Consider the following 20,095-nt stretch of genomic DNA (forward strand, 5'->3'; position numbering starts at 1 on the left):
GACTTAATTTTTTTTTTTTTTTTAATGTATACTTAAGTTTCCTCTCCTGCTAACCAAAAGGTCGGCAGTTTGAATCCACCAGCTGCTCCCTGAAAACCCTATGGAGCAATTCTACTCTGTTCTATAAGGTTGCTGTGAGTCGGTGTCGAATCAACAGCAATGGGTTTCAGCTCCCTCTTAATTCTCAAGTGGTATAAATGGTTTGTGCTCAACTATTAACCTAAAAAGGTTGGTAGTTTGAACCCACCCAGTGATGCCTAGGAAATAGGGACAGGCAATGTGCTTCCATAAAGATTGCAGACAAGAAAACCCTGTGGAACAGTTCTACTATGTAACATACGGGGTGGCCATGACTCGGAAACAATTTGATGGCAACAGGTTTGGTTTGGTTTTTGGTTATCTTTATTGAATGTCCTATTTTGGGGCAGTTCTACTCTGTCCAATAGGGTCACTATGAGTTGGAATCGACTCAATGGCACTGGGTGTTGGGTTATTTATTATTCAGAAAACTTTTATTCTTCCCAGAACAGATTATCCATTATACTCTAACTAAACCATGATTAGAATATCTATTCTGTTCTTCAGTAGTGAAATCCTTCACATATGCTACAGCCTCTGCAAAGTTTTTCTTTGGTTTTTCATTCAGAATTAATTATTCTCTTCTCATGTTTCTATTATAGTAGTTGGCATATAATAACATAGGTAGTTGTGTATGATTTTCTCAAGGTCAGGACAACATTATCACTTCAGAAGACAATAGCAGGCTTATACACACCAGACACTAGTATAATATGTACTGAATAAAAATATTGCTGCAAGAAACAAAAAAGCACCTATATAAAGGGAAAAATATACCATGCTATTGGATAGGAAGATTCAATATTGTGAAAATGCCAATATTACCAAAAGAAATCTACAGATATAATGCAATCCTGATCCATATCCCAACAGCACTCTTTAATGAGGTAGAATAACTAATCGCCAACTTTATATGGAAAGGAAAGAGACCTTGGATAAGTAAAGCACTGTTGAAGAAGAACAACAAAATAGGAGGCCTCACACTGCCTGATCTTAGAACCTATTATACAGCCACAGTAGTCAAAACAGCTTGGTACTGGTACAATGGCAGACACATAGACCAATGGAACAGAATTGAGAATCCAGATGTAAATCCATCCACCTGTGGTCAGCTGATCTTTGACAAAGGGCCAAAGTCCATTAATGAGGACAAGACAGTCTCTTTAACAAATGGTACTGGACCCATACCTCATACCATACACAAAAACTAACTGAAAATGGATCAAAGACTTAAATATAAAACCTACAACTATAAGGATCATGGAAGAAAAAACAGGGACAATGCTCTTGAGCCAAATCCACTGCCGTTGGGTCAATTCCAACTCATAGCAATCCTATAGAACACAGTAGAACTTCCCCATAGGGTTTCCATGGAGAGGGTGGTGGATTCAAATTGCCGACCTTTTGATTAGCAGCAGTAGCTCTTAACCATTGTGCCACCAGGGCTCCAGGACAGTGCTAGGGTCTCTAATATATTACAGAAATATAAAATCCCAAGCTTAACTAAAAATGCACAAGAAGCAGATGAACTAGATAAATCGGATCTTCTAAAAATTAAACACTTATGCTTATCAAAAGACTTCTCCAAAAGAGTAAACCTACAGCCTAAGAAAAATTTTTAGGCTATGACATATCCAAGAAGGGTCTAATCCCTAAAATATATAGAAAACTTCAACAACTCAACAACAAAAATACAAACAACTCAATTAAAAAAAAAAAAAAAACAGGAAAAGGACATGAACAGACATTTCACCAAAGATGACATTCAGACAGGTAACAAACACATGAAGAAATGCTCACAATCATTAGCCTTTAAAAAAAAAGAGAGATGCAAATCAAAATTACAATGAGATACCATCTCACCCTGACATTACTGGCACTAATAAAAAACAAAAACAAAATTAACAAATGTTGGAGAGGTTGTAGAGAAACTGAAAGTCTTTTACATTGCTAGTGGGAATGTAAAATGGTCCAACCACTTTGGAAAATGGTATGGTGCTTCCTTAGAAGCTAGAAATAAAAATACCATATGACCCAGCAATCCACTCCTAGGTATATACCTTAAAGAAATAAGAGCTATGACACAAATAGACACATGCACACCCATGTTCACTGTAGCATTATTCACAATAGCAAAAATATGGAAACAGCCTAAGTGCCCATCAACTGATGAATGAATTAAACTGTGGTATATACACATAATAGAATAGTCACTCTACAATGATAAAGAATAGTGACAAATCTGTGAAACACCTCACGAAATCGATGAATTTGGAGGACATTGTGCTGAGTGAAATAAGTAAATCACAAAAGGACAAAGATTGCATGAAATCACAATTATAAAGAAACAAGAAAACTTTTACAGACCAAAAAAAAAAAAAAAAAAGAAACTTTGATGGTTACCAGGAGTGGGAGAGGAGGGAAGGAAAATTACCAAACAGATAGAAGACATGTGTTAATACTGATGAACCCATTTCCATCAAAGGGAAAGGCAATAGATAATATGGGTAAAGTCAGCAAAACATGCCCAAGGTATGAGAGGATACTGAGAGGAATGCAAGAACAAAGGGCAACAACACTAATTACTATAGCATAGACAATCCGGCAACAATAGTATTAACAAACACTAATATACAAATGGGTACATAGGAAGGTATATATGCCAAGAGGTGTGAGAGGGCATAAGGGAACACATAAACCTGCAGATATAGGTTTGGTGATGGATATTTCTACATATACAACTGTAGATGCTACTTATATATTAATATAGACAATAGGACACACAAGGGCCACAGTCAGAGCAACTTTTTAGACATAGCCAAACACCGTATTGGACAAAGTTCCTAGGCTTGAAGTCGAATGACCATACATTTTGGAGACGGCTATGTCAATTGGCACAACATAGTTCATAAAGACAATGTTCTGCATCCTACTTTGGTGAGTGGTGTCTTGGGCCTTAAAAGCTTGCGAGTGGCCATCTAAGATACAGCTATTGGTCTCTTATTGCCTGGAGCAAAGAATTAAGAAAACCCAAGACCCAAAGGAGCAATTAGTCCAAAGAACTAATGAACCACATGATCCAAACCATACATGACCCCAAGACTAGAAGAACTAGATGATATCTAGCTACCACTACCTACCGCTCTGACTTGGATCACAACCAAGGGACCTGGACAGAGGAGGAAAAAACTGCAGAGCAAAAAATCAAATTTGCAAAGACAACCAGACTTACTGGTCTGACAGAGACTATGGCCAGAAGATGCCCTTCTGAACTGGAACTGAAGCCATTCCCTGAGACCACCCTTCAGCCAAATCACAGACAGGCCCATAAAATAAACACTAACACCTGGGAGGAAAGTGCTCTTTAGATCAATTATACAAGATGAAAAGGGCAATATTTTCCCAAAAGCAAAGATGAGAAGGCAGGAAGGGTTAACAGTTCAGAATGAAAGGAAACAGGGAAAGCAGGACAAAAATGAGGAGAGTGCTGGTACATTGTGAAGAATGAAAACAATGTCATGGAACACTTTATGTACAAACTAGTGAATGGCATACTAATTTGCTCTATAAGTTTTCACCTAATGCACTTTTCTTTTAAAGTAAATTAAATTTAAAATTAATGTTTTATTCTTAAGATGACATTTGACTTAATGTAGTAGTAGTTATTCTATACCCATTGGAAAAAAAAAAAAAAAACTCATTGCTGTCGAGTCGGATTCTCACTCATAGCGATCCTGTAGGACAGAGTAGAGCTGCCCCATAGGGTTTCCAAGGAGCACCTGGTGGATTTGAACTGCCGACTTTTTGGTTAGCAGCCGTAGCTATTAACTACTACGCCACCAGGGTTTCCAATTATTCTATATTAAGCAAATATAACCAAAACTGATGCTTCTAATCAGTCTCCTCTTCTTTTAAGTATATAAGCTTGAAATTGTTTAAAGAAAATGGATGTTTACTCTGCAACCAGTGGAGAACTTATTATGAAGCTTGTGTTTCATAATTATGGAAAAAAAGGCACTAATAAATTGTTATTGTGAACAAAACTAGTAAATATAGAAAACACAATGCTCGATTAAATCCCATACTATTAAAAATTGAAAATATGGAGTTACTTTTACCCATTTATTTACTTAATATGAAACAAACATCTAGGCTTTTTCAAAATATTAAACTTTTGCAAAACCCTAAGAAAAATTAATAATTCTATTTATTCAGATTTTCTGGGATACTTAATGGGCTTTTCTCAAGTACCAAAACTGGGTTTTAGAAAACATTTTTAATAGTCTTTTTACAAAATATAGTAAATATCCATGTCTTCAGACAAAGTATATTAAATACACACAGAAACTAATTTTTTTCTTATTAATGACCTAAGATCATCATTGAATTGCAGCATCATATTTTTTTTAGAGCAAGAAGGTCCTTTATGGATAGTCTAGTCTTGCCCTCACTAATTGGACAAATGGGAATACTAGAATCCAGAGAGATTATGATGTGCCCTGGGTCTCACAGCAAGTTATTGGTAAGACCTGGCCTAGAGTAAAAAGTAACTTGATCTAAGTTCTTCCTAATGGGAACCACGTTTGAAAACTGTGGATAAAGCAGAGGGTTTTAGAAAAATAGCGAAACTTTGCTCCGACACAAAGTAGATCTGCCTGCTATATTTACTAAAATTTTCATGATAACTTTTAATGGTTACTTGGTTCCTATTTTTAATATCTGTTGTCAGGTTCTCTTTAGCTTTTAATTTTTCTATTCTTTTACAATTTGGTGACTTTAATCTGCTGGGTCTTAGACACTAGAGGACCCAATATGTTAGAATACATTGTAAAATATTTTTTCAGTGAAGGTCTTTTGTATGCTAAAAAAAAAAGAACTTCACTTAGAATAAAAGAGTTGAATATTACAACCAGAGGTGAAAACACTTAAGCCATAGCTCCTGCAGTTAATTGTTTTACTATCATTTACCAGAGGAAAACAAGATGCACTCACAAGGAAAAGTAAAAGATGTCACTCACCATATGGCCCAGCAATCCCACTCTTGGATACTCACCCTAGAGAAAGGAAAATTTACCTTCACAAAAAAAAAAAAAAAAAAAAAAATCTGCACATTAATGCTTACAGCAACTTTATTTATAAACGCTCAAAACAAGAAACAATCCAAATGTTTTTCTACATGTAGATGGATAAACAAACCGTGATACATCCATACAATGGAACACTACTCAGGAGTTAAAAGCTGAATTGTTGATACACTCAACAACATGGATGAATCTCAAAGGCATTTTGTTAAATGAAAAAACTCAGTCTAAAAAGGCCACATGCTCTACAATTCATTTACATGACATTCTTAAAAAGATAAAAATGAAGGAACACAGAACAGATCAGTGGTTGCCAGGGGTTAGAGGCAGAAGAAGAATATGACTACAAAGGGGCAGCATGAGGGAATTTTTAAGGTGATGAACTGCTCTGTACCTTATTTGTGGTGATAGTTACACAAGTCTATACAGGTCTGAAATGTCACAGAACTATATACCAGGAAAAAAAAAAAAAAAAAACTGAAGGCAGAAATATAAATACAGAGAAAAAAAAAAGTATATAGATAACACTGGTAGTTTCACATTTATATATGTTTGTCAAAACTCATCAAACACAAGTGATAAATTCAAATGTAGGTACACTATAGTGCAATGAAAACAAATCATAAATAATCCCCTCCCTGATCCTGCAAAAATGAAATCAATAGCCAATAATGAACTGTTTTCACCTATGGCAAAAAACACTCATCTATAATTATTTATAGCTCAGAGCGGATCTCCTTTTATTCAATATAATATTGCTGATTCAGGCAAAAACAAGCAGTAATTCTGAGCCACCATAATCTTTTTCAATGCCATGGCTTAGAGGGAGAAGTGGACAGTTGAAGATAAAGAAGGTATGGTCAAGAACAAGGATGAAGGCAGGAAATTCTAATTGGACCATGGCTAGTACAGGGATTACCCACAGAAAAGCAAAATAATGGTAAGTTGTTGGTTCCCATCAAGTCAATTCTGACTCCTAGGGACCCTATGGAGCCCTGGTGGTACACGGGTAAGAGCTCAGCTGCTAACCAAAAGGTTGGCAGTTCAAATCCACCAGCTGCTCCTTGGATACCCTATGAGACATTTCTACTCTGTCCTACTGGGTCGCTATGAGTTGCAGCTGACTCGATAGCACCTAACAACAACAGCAACAACAGGACCCCTTCATGACAGAGTAGAACTGCCCCAAAGGGTTTCCTAGGCTATAATCTTCATGAAAGAAAATTGTCAGGTCTTTTCCCCCACACAGTGGCTGGTGGGTTCGAACAGCCAACCTTCAGGTTAGGAGCAAGTGCTACTAGGGCTTCAGGTTAGCCGCTGCCCTACTAGGGCTCCTAATGGTAAATTAACATCACAATTTTCCTAGAGGTTGTCTGGAATAGAACACTTACCACATGTCTTCCAAACTTAATATTAATTAACTACTACATAAATAGAAAGCTTTATATTTTCTACTCACAATATCTGTTCTCAACTTGTCTTTCTTTTCTTTTTTTTTTTTTAACCTCTGAAGTGCTCACTTAAAGAACAAGTTCAGATATTGTCCAGGCTAAAAAAAAAAAAAAAAAACTAAAGGAGTGCTAGTTGCATTCCAAAACTTATGGTGGTCACTACCTGGATTTCTAAAACAGAAAAAGTCATGTGTTACTAAAATAGGCAGATATGTTCTGTAAAAAGAGACAAGAGATGAGGAATGAGACTTGTTTGTCCAGGCAGCCAGTCCTTCTTATATATGGTTTACATATAATTATTTTGAATGCCCATAGTTTTCATTTTTGATATTTTTTGCTTTCTTATTTTAGATACCTAGTACTATTATGAAATATGAGTGGTTTAGGTTTAGGTTGACTGGCTAGGTAAGTGATAAGTGACATGTTACTATGCATAGAAATTACAATTTATAACAATAATCAAATAAGAGATATTTTTTCTTGAAAATGTTTTTTCCAATCTATATAAAGATTTAGTATTACATTCCCTCAATAACAAACTTATATCAAACAGTTTAAATACATTTTAAAATTATTACAGCAACGAAGATGAGGATGTGGTAAATTGATAGCTTGTAGAAGTGAAAACTGGTACAAACTTTCTGGAAAGAAACTTTAACAATATGTATCAAAAGCTTTTGACTGAGTAACTCCATTGCTAGAAATCTAAAGAAATAATCATTTGTGGACCCAAATATTTATATAAATGTATGTTTACCTCAGTAGTGTGTATTATGAGTAAAATACTGAAAACAGCCCAAATACAAAAGAGTAGAAATTGGTTAAAAAGAACTAGAGTATATCAATACAATGATATACTTGGAAACTCTTAAATTATGTGAAAAGAGAATTTATAATGCCATCAAAATGTTGACAAAATATTGTAAAAGAAAGCATATGACAAAAAATTATGACAGTAGAATGTTAGCAAAAGTACCTACAAATATATGACTATAAATGTTTATGTATATTTATTAAGTTATAAAAAACTAAGAAATTTATACCAAAATGTTAACCATGACTGCCTCTAGGATAAGATTATGAAAACATTGATTTTCTCTTTTATTCTTTGCAATATTTTTTAAATTTTCTATAATGACTATGCATTAATTTTATAATGTAAAAATCTAATAGTTACTTTAAAATTACTAAATTTTAAGACATTTTAAGAGAAACGCTTAGTGAGAAAAGTTACATACAGCAAAAATACTGATCCAAGGACATTCAGTAATTGGTTATATTTCCATTCACCCTTGTATAACTTTGTTACAATTGTATTTTATTGTTGTCACGTACGTACTTCCTTTGCTATCTGCTGCTTTGTGGCCAATTCGGTGGCACAAGCAGTAGCTGACACTGTTCACTTTGCTCAACTGACTGGCAGCTATCATTCGAATGCCAGACTTATCTTCATGAAGATTTCCAAAGGTCACCATTTATGCACATGTAAATTCTGAAGGGCACTAACTATACAGCTGACAGATTCTGACAGCCACTATATCTACAAGAATGGAAGAAGCAGGAATGACTGTCTGAATAATTAATGGGCTTTTACTCTGCCCATGGCCAGTTTTTCTATCCTGCATTTTCTGGCTGTGGTTTTGAAATTAATTAGAAAATGTAATTTCGTAGCAAACCAAACGTACTTTTTAAACAATTTTTATAAATAAATGGATAAAGATGTGAGACAATTAATGACCTTCGGTTCAAGTCTGTACGTTTGTAGAGATCACTCCTACGTAGAGATAAAAATGAACATCTAGCTCTGAAAAATAATTTGTGTAAAAAACAAACATATAAACAAAAAAATCCTGTTCCCTACATACCTCAGTAAATGACCACGCCAGCCACCTTACTGCCAGTTTGAAACCTAAGACTCAACCCTGTTTTCAACTTTTTCTCTCACGACTCAGATGATATTTCAGTCACTAAGTCTTGTCAATTTTATCTGCTAAATATTCCCAAATAAGTTACTACCATACAACCCCCACTGTTGTTCTCTTAACTGGATTTTCATTATACCTCATCTGAGTTACTGCAAATATTTCCTAGAGAATCCACCTGCCTCTAGTTAGTCACCCATGCCGCTTCCAGAGTTCTCTCTCTAATATGTAAATCCATGAGCAAGAGCAGTAGTATATTTATAAATATAAAACACACATAAAAATGGAAATTAAAAAGATGCTATAGAGAAGAAATATTTAGAATGTGTTGACTAATGGGAAGAGGCAATAAACAACATTACATATAATGCAGTGACATGTATCCTGGAGAAAATTTTAGCAGGAGAGAAGGTCAGAAATGTTCCCGGACAGTTTCAATTTTAAATAGGATGTTCAGGGGAGGCCACAGAAAGAAGATATTTGAAGTCTAGGGAACAAGCCACGTGAATAACTGGGGAGAAAGTGATTGGTAGAAAAAACAATACAGGAAAGGGTCTTAGATAGAAGCAACCTCCATATTCAGTGAATGGCAATGAATCCAGGGTTGCTGGGGGATAGAGGAGGTCAAAGAGGAGGTCAAAGATGGAATAGGTATCTGGTTGTTCTACAGGGAAAACAGAGGAGCAAGAACACGGGGAAGGAAAACAGCTAGGATGCTACTGCAATTATATAGGCACAAGGGAATTGTAATTTGGACCAAGGTAGTAACAAAGGAGGTGCTCATAAGTAATGAAAGAGAATATGCTGATGGATGTGCGAGGAAGAGGATTCAAAGGTTGCTGCAAACAACTGTGCCTAAAGAATTGAAAGAACGAAGCCAAAAACTAAAACCAATGCTGTAGCAGTAACTTCTGCGAGAGTGATTGTGTTTGAGTAGGTTTTATTATTTTAGAAACTTCGGGTTTACACTTTGTGGTTCTGTACTTTCAAAAAAAAAGTCATTTGCTGTAGGAAATATATCTTCTCCAGTACATCTTTATTTTGGGGAGTCAAAAAACTGTAGCTTATTTTATACTTATGACTATTTAATACCTACTTAGCTCTATTCTAAATGTTATATCGTAATTGATATTGTTAATCCCATTTTATAGATGATAAAATTGAGGCACAGAGAGGATAAGTAGTGCACATAAGGTCATATATAGAGTTTGTCTCCAGAATTTTAACTCTTCACTCTGCTTCTAATCTTTTTTTTTTTTTTTCTGTAATATTAAAACAGAATCTAGAGGTTGCCAAAGGCTGATAGTGGGTGTCTTAGTTACCTAATGCTGCTATAAAACAAATTCCACAAGTACCCACTGGTATGACAGTGCCACCCCTTCAGCTTTGTGTGGTGGTCCCACTCTCTTGGCCCACCAGAAAGGCAGCCCCACCCTCTGAAACAGAAGTGGCAACAACCCCACTATAGTGGCAATGGCTCCACACTTTGAAACCAAGGAAGTGGTGGCCTGACCCTTAGAAACCAGGGAAGCTGCAACCCCTGCTCCTCATACTTCTTTCAACAATCCTATTGATCTACAAACTGCTCCTGACATCATTCATGATGATGGAAGCTTTCTCCACAGCTCTCAATTCCTTTTGAGCTCCCATCAGAATTGCCCTTAATTTTCCATAATTCTACCAACGGTCTCTTCAAGACAATCTAGGCTCTTATTATGAAGCACATCAAAATCCCTCCACCCTCCACCCATTACACAATTACAAAGCCCTTTCCAGATTTTAGGTATTTGTTAGAGTAGCATCCCCACTCTGTTAAACTCTGTATTAGTTACTTAGTGCTGCTGTAACACAAATGAAATAAGTTCATTGCTTTAAAGAATAGAAATTTATTTTCTCACAGTTCTGGAAGCTAAAAGTCAAATCAGGGCCTCAGCCTTGTTCATTCCTTCCTTGTCACTATCCCTGGGTGTTCCTTGGTTCCTTAACTTATAAATGATGCTCACATGACTTCTGTCTTCTGCTCGTGTGTGTGTCTGTGTCTATTCTGGTCCTTTATAATCAGAAGTGATTAGGATTTTTAGCTGTTGCTATATCATTTTTCACACGTGATTTCAGTCGTGTTTACCACAGCAGGAAGAACTAGAGTGTCTCCAATGGCTTTTTTTTGCTTCCCTGCAGAAAATCTCAAATAATAATTCTAAACATTTATGACAAAGTTTAGTAAAAATCTGTAAATTTCTAGATTGAACAAGACTTTAAAGACCCTAAAAAGCCAGATAAGTTTACATTTATGCTCCAAGTATTTACTTATTAAAAGTCTTGCTATTTTCAATGCTGTATAATATTATTAACTAATATCTCAAGATAAAATGTACTCATACGAAAAATTTAATCACAGATAGTATAAGACAGTCTCCTGGATTATTTTAAGGTTGTGGCTAGCTCATTAATAAATCTGAGTATATTACCCACATTGATACCATATACTCAAGCTGACAAATAGCCATGATCCCAGCAAATATATAGGATAGGCAAAACATCAACTCTGCCCTTTTTTATTGTTGACTTGGGCATGTATTAATCAAATAACATAATTTTGTAATTTCTATGTAAGACTACATAAAGGCAATTGTATAAGTGTAAAGGTAAGCCTAGTTAAAATTTCACAGTAATTCTATAAATGTACTTAAACAGACACATGTAGTATCATTAATCTAAAATGCTCTAAAAAACAAGCTGCCATCAAAACTCCAATGAGATACCATTTCACAACCATAACATGGCTATAATCAAAAGGATGGATGATAACAAGTTCCATCAAGGAAGTGAAGAAATTGGAACCCTCATATGTTTCTGATAGGAATGTAAAGTACAGTCACTTTGGAAAACTGATTGCTAGTTACTTAAAAGGTTAAATGTGGGGTTATCATACAACCCAGGAACTCTACTCCTAGGTATATACCCAAGAAAAATGAATATCTGTCTACTCAAACACGTGTACACAAATGTTCTTAGCAGTATTATTCACTGTTGTCGTTGTTAGGTGCTGTCAAGTAGGTTCTGACTCATAGAGACATTATGCACAACAGAACAAAACATTGCCTGGTCCTGCTCCACCCTCAAAATCATTGCTATTTTTGAGCCCATTGTTGCAACCACTGTGTCAAGCCATCTTATTGAGGGTCTTCCGGTCTTCCTCTTTTTTGCTGACCTTCTACCCTACCAAACATGATGTCCTTCTCCAGGGATGGATCCCTCCTGATAACATGTCCAAAAATATGTGAGACAAGTCTCATCATCCTCGTTTCCAAGGAGCACCCTGGCTACACTTCTTCCAAAACAGGCTTGTTCATTCTTCTGGCAGCCCATGGCATATTCAATGTTCTTTGCCCACACTATAATTCAACAACATCAGTTCTTCATTCTTCCTTATTCATTGTTCAGCTTTCACATGCATATGAGGTGGTTGAAATACCAAGGCTTGGGTCAGGCGTACCTTAGCCCTCAAAGTGAGATCTTTATTCATAGCTATCCTATAGGGCAGAATAGAACTGCCCCACAGAGTTTCCAAGGAGCAGCTGGTGAATTAGAACTGCAGACCTTTTATTTTGCAGCCAAGCTCTTTACCACTGTGCCACCAGGGCTCAATCTTTATTCATAATAGACAAAAATTATAAGCAACCCAAATGTCTAAAACTGATCAATGGACAAATAAAATGTGGTATATACATACAATGGAATATTATTCAGCCATAAAAAGAAACAAAGTACTAACCCATACTGCAAAATGGATTAAACTGGAAAACATTATGCTAAGTTAACAAAGCAAGATACAAAAGATCACATATTGTATGAATATGTTTATACACCAACCCATAGAGTCAAAAAGTATATTAGTGGTTGCCAGGGGATGGGACAGGGGGAAACAGGGAATGACTGCTAATAGGTAGGAGACTTCTTTTTGGACTGATGAAAATATTCTGGAATTAGATAGCAGTGGTGGTTTCACAGCCTTCTGAATATACTAAAAACTACTGAACTGCATACTTAAAAAAGTAAATTTTATGAGATATGTATTATATATCCATTAAAAAAAAAACAATTTTACTATTCACAAATATAAAAATCCTTATGATTACCCCAGAAATCTAATATTTGGGACTCTGGAAACCCTGGTGGTGTAGTGGTTCAGAGCTATGGCTGCTAACCCAAAGGTTGGCAGTCTGAATCCACCAGGCGCTCCATGGAAACCCTATGGGGCAGTCCTACTCTGTTCTTTGGGGTCTCTATGAGTTGGAATCAACTCGACGGCAAAGGGTTAGCAATCGTTATGATAAATAGTATAAGTTTAATTCTTTCTCATACCTCTTAATGAAATGACGTATCAGAAGAGGTTCTAAAATTTTATTCCCATACCTCATACATATCATTGAGCACTTTGGAGACATCTAGGCTATAAAATTAAACTTTAATATGGCAAATTTGGTATTTCACGGGCTGTTTCAAACCTACTTTTCCAGACTTATTCCCTGACATTGTCTGACCATATATGTAATCCTGCAGCCGCATTGAAAATATCAATCATTCAATGGCCATCCCTTGCTCTTTTATGTACCCTTTTACATTCTATTCTGTTTGCCTGGAATGCATGACCTCATCTTCTCTGCCTCAACAGCCCCTCAGTGAATTTTAAGGCTTTCAATGAAGGTTACAGGATCCTCCAGCAAAAATGAACTAACTGCTCCCACCTGACACGTCTGTTTCTAAGTCCTGTTTGAATAAATTTTTTAAAATAATTTAATGAGCCTATTTTCATTTTTTATTTCACTAACATTGAATACTAACTAAACTATTTCTTATTCAAGTCAGTAGGAGATTATCTCTGAAATTCATATATTAATGCATAAATAATCTAATAAGTACAAATAACAGTGATTTAATCATATCTACTCTGGAAAATGGGAATGGTATTAATTTGTCTGCATAAGTAAACGAATGTGGAAAGGAGAGCCATAACAAACAAATTAAGACAAAGATATTTAAAAGGAGGAGTAGCAACTGGAAAATTCGGTGTCTACACAGGCAACTTTGAAGTTTTGACAGTCTTAAGTCACTCAGCACTCTTAAAGCAATGAGAATAATATAGAATCTTTGAAAATAGATGGATAGTAATTTATAATATTTAACAATTATATCAACAATTCAAAATTAAATACAAATCATTTTAATACGAGGAACTGTATTAAGAAGGTTGATATTTCTGTATTTTAGGTCTGTAAGTAAGGGTTTTTTTGAAGTACATAATAATTTATATTCCAGCTATCACAAAGTCACTTTACAGAAATTAACTTCAGTACCTTGAGGTCTCCATGAGTCAGAATCAACTCAATTGCAACTAATAACAACAACCACCTTCAAAAAAAGAGAGAATTCCAAGTTTATTGTTGACTGCACAATACAACCTTGTGGCTGTCAAGTTGATTCCGACTTATAGTGACCCTATATGACAGAGTAAAACCGCTGACAGGGTTTCCAAGGAGCAGCTGGTGGATTTGAACTGCTGACCTTTTGGTTAGGAGCCGAACTCTTAACCACTGCACCACCAGTGCTGTCTAATGAATATGTAATTGACAGCAAATAGAAAGAATTAAACAAAGATAATTTTAATATGTTGTATTGGTATATGTGCACCAATTAAAAAAAAATCTCAGTATAGCGATTCCATATTAAATAGTTCAGCAATTAACATATCATACTTGCCTTTCTAAAAAGGTAGAGAGCTATTGTTGTTGCTGTTGTGTACCTCGAGTATATCCCAACTAATAGCAACCCAACAGAACAGGGTAGAACTGCCCCATAGGGCTTCCTAGGCTGTAATCTTCACAGGAGCGGATAGCCAGGTCTTTTCTCCCGCAGAGTGGCTGCTGGATTCAAACCGATGACCTCTGGTAGGCTGACGGGCTCTTTAGCCCATATGTTTTTCATACTTCTAGGGAATATTTTCTCACAGCAGCAAACACTTGAACTATACTCTTTCCATATTTGTTTACAAGAACAGTTCATTTTCTAAAACCACATAAAATTCGATTTCAGTAACTCATAAAGCTGCTAAACTTTTAATAAGATAAAGATTTATGAAAGCAGACACTAACTTAAATATAAATATAATATTGAAAACATTTTCAATTATTAACAAATAAAATTGGCAACAATAATCTACTAATTACCTTAATTTGCTCTTCGGTTGCTAAAAATCCATGTTTTTTTTCCTCCAATTTACCAAATCAAACATTTCTGTAAACAAAAAGAAATGATTTAATTAGATGATGAGAAAAAAAGTATTTCAATTTATGTGCACAGTTGCAGAATTATTCAAATAGATATTTGTATTTCTGATGATTTGCCAGTACATTTTTTCCCGCAATTCTTGGAGTATCTCAGTAGAACCACAGTAGAAAAAGGGGAATTCAGGATACATGTAACACATCTTTCTGTACCATCTAATTTACTATATCATCTAATTTAAGGTTTGCTGGGAAAAGCTATTTTCCTAATTAAAAGAATCCATGAATTTAAAATAAATTTAAATAAATAGAGTTAAGATAAATCCTGAGATTTCCAAGAAATTTTCTGGTTTCTTGCAATAGGCCCCTTCTACCTAAGCCCTTAAAAAAAAAAAAAGCCCTTAGGTCATGTGTAATCACTTGTACCATTAGAGAGCTATTGTGGAAAAAAAAAATGGCATGCACCTCAGTATATCTTGCTAGATAAGAACACACACACATAAATATATACACGCTCTGTGTATTTGGAGCCCTGGTGGTGAAGCAGTTATGAACTCAGTTGCTAACTAAAAGGTCAGCAATTCGAATTCACCAAACTGCTCCCCAGATACCCATGGGGCAGTTCTACTCTGCCCTATGTGGTAGCTATGAATCGGAATCAACTCAAGGGCAATGGGTTATGTATTTACGCATGCACCCACCAATACTGTGATTATGGTAATTAAATTCAGATTTAAGACGCTAGAAAGAAATAAACAAAAAAGAACTTAAGTTAGATTTACACTTTTTCTTCATTTTCTTAAAATTGTCAAAATACTATTCTGTTTTTCATATTATTAAACTAACAATTAGCATTCTAGACTCTATACAACAAAACAAGCAGTATCTTTAAAAATGTCTTTTTCTGAATGTAAGTTGTTGAATGGTTCTGTAACCAGTCATAACAATGTTCAAATTTTCTAGAGTCAGTGTAAGAGCTTTATATAAGCATTAGTTGCATTAATGAATTTATTACCATATTTAATATTTAGTATGTTATTAGTAGAAGGTTAAGTTACCATATATGTACCAAAATAACAAAATCCATTCTCTAATCTACAATCTCTTCCAAAATGGATAAGAAATTAGATATGGGGCAGAAAGTAAATAGCCTATAATTAAAATTGAGCTCTACTTTAAAAAGTCACTACTGAGTACAACTAGCTATATTAAAACTTAATATGAAAACAGAATTTAGTGGAAAAATATTAACTAATAGAAACATTATATTTTGTCCTGGGATTTAAAAACATTAAATCAATGGAACATGTATTTTGTCTAGTGAGTGTCCACTCATATTTGGCTAATTAGAGAGGTTTTGTAAAACAAGATCAATCCAAGTCCATATTTAAATGGCAGGCCTGAATACATGGACAGGCAATTAAAAACCATTTTTTAACAACTGCTTGCATTTTCCACATATAACAATTCTCTCAACAAATCAAGCATACTCTTTCAATATTTATTGGCTGTTAACATAGGGCACTTTTCCCCTTGGTTTTTGAAGAACACGAACATTCTGTATTGCAAATGTTTTACATGTTTGAACCATCATTGAAAATGATAGCACAGATTTCCTACAAAGGTTATTACCATTTAGGTCTTCTTTCTTCCATTTGGAAAGTACATTCTGACATTCAAGCACCATTAATTACACACAGTTTCCCTCATATCGCCAGACCCACTCTACCACATACAGAACCAATCACATTTTCCCAGTTTTCCCCATAACTCTCTGTGTATTCCTCTACTGTAGTGAACCCTACACTGTAATATGAATTGCTTAAGAATAGGCACTATCCCTTTTTCATGTTTGTATCACCCCTACCTAAAGAACAAAGAACCTAACAAGACTGACTAAGTGAACAAAACACTAGCATTCTTTTAAATTATAAAAAAATACAACTGTGTTTATTGGAAGCTGTTTGTACTGCCCTCATGTAAACTGAAACCAAAAACAAAAACATACCATCATATATATGTTTTTGAATTTGTTTGCATGGCTGCCTTTATAGATCATTTATTTATTTATTTATTTATTTTTGTACGTAAGAGCAGAGATTCTTCAACTCACAGTTTGGCTATTCGATGTCTCAATGCATCACTTAATAAGATCCACTTATAGCACTAAGGAGTCAGCAGACATTTCAGACAAAAGAACACACTTACATATAATCACAGCATCCTAAGGAGAAGACAGCTAGGTCTACGGTAAAGCGCGGGAAATGAAAAGGGGAGTGGGAGAGTGAAGGGAAACAAAAGAAAACAGAGACAAGGAAGGAAGGGTATTGTATCAAATGAGATTATTCTATCAGTTAAATGAGTTTCATTTCTAATTAGCAAACTTAATATGAAAGACTTTTTTTAAAAAAGCTTATAGAAATAATTTTGAGCAAAGTGACTACTTAGAAGGAAAGCATTAAATGGAGGATGTAAAACTTGCTTTATTTTGGATGAAAATGGAAATTTAATTTTTTTTTATATTTTCATTAATTTATAGGTATATATGAATCATGTATGATGTACAAAGCAATGCACTACCAATCAGTATAATTTCCTCTAGGTCTCACGAACTAGACAGAAATACTTCATGTCTCAGTATAGATTGTTTAATTAAAAATTGAAAGTTAATTTAATCTAAGCTTTAGATTAAGCTATGTAAAGAAAAACATGGGTAACACATGAAAATTGAAAAATAAGATCTGATTCACAAAAAAAAAAAACCCACAGAACATTATGAACAGCTATATAGCAACAAACTGGATAACCCAGATGAAATGGACAAATTCTTAGAAGCACATGACTTACCCAAACTGAATTAAGAGGAAATAGAACGTCTCAGCAGACCCATACCAGGTGAAGAGATTGAATTAGTGATGAAAAACCTCCCCCCAAAAAGTCCTGAATCAGATGGCTTCACTGGGTAATTCTACCAAACATTCAGAGAATTGACACCAATAATCTCTAATCTCTTCCGAAAGATAGAGAAGGAAGGACTACTCCCTAATTTATTCTATGAAGCAAACATAACCCTGATACCCAAACCAGAAAAAGACACCTTAAGAAAAGAAAATTACAGGCCAACATCTCTTATGAGCATAGATGCAAAAATCCTCAACAAAAATACTAGCAATCAGAATCCAACAACAAATTAAAAGAGTGCTATACCATGACCAAGTGAGATTTATGCTAGAAATACAGGGATGGTTCTACATTAGAAATCAATCAATGTAATACACCTTATCAACAGAACAAAGGAAAAGAACATGACCATCTCTATGGATGCAGAAGAAGCATTTGATAAAATCAAACACCCTTTCTTCATAAAAACCCTAAAGAAGATTGGAATAGAAGAGAAATTCCTCAGTATGACTCAGGGCAACATTATACTCAATGGAGAGACTGAGATATTCCCCCTTGAAATAAGGCACAAAGCAAGGGTGCCCACCCTCACCACTTCTATTCAATAATGTATTAGAAGTCCTAGCCATAGCAATAAGACACGAAAAAGAAATAAAAGGCATCGAGTTTGGAAAAGAAGTAAAATTATCTCTATTTGCAGATGATATGAACCTATATGTAGAAAATCTCAAAGAGTTCACAAGAAAACTTTTAGAGCTAATAGAGGAATTAAACAAAGTTGCAGGGTACAAGGTCAACAAACAAAATCAGTTGGGTTTCTATACACCAGCAATCAGAAATATGAAAGGGAAATTAGGAAAACAATTCCATTTATAATAGCATCTAAGAGAATAAAATACCTAGGAGTAAATCTAACCAGGGATGTGAAGGATTTATACAATGAAAATTATGAAACATTGCTGAAAGAGATTAAAGAAGACTTAAACAAATGGACAGATACTCCATGTTCGTGGATTGGAAAACTTAATATTGTTAATGTATGAATACTACCAAAGTGATCTATAGATTCAATACAACCCCTATCAAACTTTCAATAGCCTTCTTTACAGAAAGAAACGAATCCTCAACTTTATATGGAATGGCAAGAGGTTTCAAATGGTTAAAGCAATGTCAAAAGGTAAGAACAAAGTAGGAGGACTCACACTTTCTGATTTTAAACATAATATAATGTACAGGTACAGCAATCAAAACAGCCTGGGACTGGTATAATGAAAGACACACAGACCAAGGGAATACAACTGAGAGTCCAGAAATAAACCCACACATCAATGGTCAATTGATTTTTTTTTTCTGCATTTACTTTATTTATTTATTTATTTATTTAAATAACTCTTATTAAACTTCAAGTGGACGTTTACAAATCCAATCAGTCTGTCACATATAAGTTTACATACATCTCACTCCCTACTCTCACTTGCTCTCCCCCTCTTGAGTCAGCCCTTTCAGTCTCTCCTTTCTTGAAAATTTTGCCGGCTTCCCTCTCTCTCTATCCTCCCATCCCCCCTCCAGACAAGAGTTGCCAACACAATCTCAAGTGTCCACCTGATATAATTAGCTCACTCTTCATCAGTGTCTCTCTCCCACCCGCTGACCAGTCCCTTTCATGTCTCATGAGTTGTCTTCGGGGATGGTTCCTGTCCTGTGCCAACAGAGGGTCTGGGGAGCATGGCTGCCGGGATTCCTCTAGTCTCAGTCAGACCATTAAGTTTGGTCTTTTCATGAGAATTTGGGGTCTGTATCCCACTGATCTCCTGCTCCCTCAGGGGTCCTCTGCTGTGCTCCCTGTCAGGGCAGTCATCGATTGTGGCCAGGCACCAACTAGTTCTTCTGGTCTCAGGATGATGTAGGTCTCTGGTTCACGTGGCCCTTTCTGTCTCTTGGGCTCTTAGTTGTCGTGTGGCCTTGGTGTTCTTCATTTTCCTTTGCTCCAGGTGGGTTGAGACCAATTGCTGCATCTTAGATGGCCGCTTGTTAGCATTTAAGACCCCAGACGCCACATTTCAAAGTGGGATGCAGAATGATTTCATAATAGAATTATTTTGCCAATTGACTTAGAAGTCCCCGCAAACCATGTTCCCCAGACCCCCGCCCTTGCTCCGCTGACCTTTGAAGCATTCATTTTATCCCGGAAACATCTTTGCTTTTGTCCAGTCCAATTGAGCTGACCTTCCATGTATTGAGTGTTGTCTTTCCCTTCACCTAAAGCAGTTCTTATCTACTGATTAATCAATAAAAAACCCTCTCCCACCCTCCCTCCCTCCCCCCCTCGTAACCACAAAAGTATGTGTTCTTCTCACGTTTACTATTTCTCAAGATCT

The 20,095-nt window shown here is 35.5% G+C and overlaps 1 protein-coding gene across 12 annotated transcripts in view; it reads right to left on the minus strand.

Moving 5' to 3' along the window:
• ADGRL3 (adhesion G protein-coupled receptor L3) overlaps positions 1-20,095 on the minus strand; it is a 945,099-nt gene that overhangs the window by 700,812 nt on the left and 224,192 nt on the right. For 11 of the 12 annotated variants that reach the window (XM_049886210.1, XM_049886209.1, XM_049886208.1 and 8 more), the window contains exon 2: positions 14,760-14,826. The gene's annotated coding sequence lies outside the window, so the exon portion shown is untranslated. Of the gene's footprint in view, positions 1-5,096; positions 5,133-14,759; positions 14,827-20,095 lie in introns of all 12 variants that reach the window. The other variant, XM_049886201.1, reaches the window with a different exon arrangement.

This window comes from Elephas maximus, chromosome 5 (genome assembly GCF_024166365.1).
Source record: "Elephas maximus indicus isolate mEleMax1 chromosome 5, mEleMax1 primary haplotype, whole genome shotgun sequence".
Lineage (NCBI taxonomy): Eukaryota > Metazoa > Chordata > Mammalia > Proboscidea > Elephantidae > Elephas > Elephas maximus.